The following is a 787-nucleotide window of genomic DNA, read 5'->3' as shown; positions in this document are numbered from 1 at the left end:
GCAGGTCAATTCGGAGGAAGGCATGGCGAGGACCCTCACGCTCACCTCCAAAGTTTTATTGAAATCTGCAATACTTTTGTGTTCCTGAACATCTCTGCTGAAGAAGTTCGACTAACGTTATTCCCATTTTCTCTCTGTGATTAGGCTAGGAAATGGGCATATTCTCTCGAACCGGGAGAGATCACTTCTTGGGAGCAAGTAGTGGAGAAATTTATGAAGAAGTATTTTCCACCCACCGAGAATGTAAGACGAAGGAAGCTTATTACAAATTTTGAACAAGATATGGACGAATTGCTCAGTGATGCTTGGGCGAGGTTTAAAAGGTTGGTCCGAGATTGTCCACATAATGGGTTACCAGACTGCCTTCAAACGGAGATTTTCTATCATGGTTTGAATCCCGCTTCGCAGACCGTTGCCAATGCAGCAGCCGCTGGTGGTCTACTTGACAAAACATACGATGAGGTAAAGAATATCCTGGATCGCATCTCTAAGAACCATGAAGACTGAAGAGAGAGTGACCAGAGATTGAGACTAAAAGACTCTGACGCAAACAGTGGTGCTATTGTTTCATTACAAAACCAAATGACTGCAAAGATGAATTTGATCCAAGGAATGGCGATCAGCAGCCCAACACCGCAAGGTGGGAAAATCAACGCAATCAGTTAAAACACCACAAGGTGTGCGACTTACGGTGATGGGCATGCGATGGAAGATTGCACGCAAAATCCACAATATGTCTACTTTGTTGAAAGAATTAACAACAAAATTTTCAACCTGTGGCGCAAAA

General features: G+C 43.6%; 1 non-coding gene across 1 annotated transcript; it reads right to left on the bottom strand.

Annotated features, from left to right (window-relative positions):
* Window positions 1-246: 246 nt before the first annotated feature.
* Window positions 247-353, bottom strand: LOC150032538 (small nucleolar RNA R71). The gene has a single exon (XR_016524941.1). It is a non-coding gene; the product is annotated as a small nucleolar RNA R71 (small nucleolar RNA).
* Between the last annotated feature and the right edge of the window lie 434 nt (window positions 354-787).

This window comes from Benincasa hispida, chromosome 11 (genome assembly GCF_027475165.1).
Source record: "Benincasa hispida cultivar pf3 chromosome 11, pf3_genome.v1.1, whole genome shotgun sequence".
Lineage (NCBI taxonomy): Eukaryota > Viridiplantae > Streptophyta > Magnoliopsida > Cucurbitales > Cucurbitaceae > Benincasa > Benincasa hispida.
This window is presented reverse-complemented; position numbering and strand designations above follow the sequence as displayed.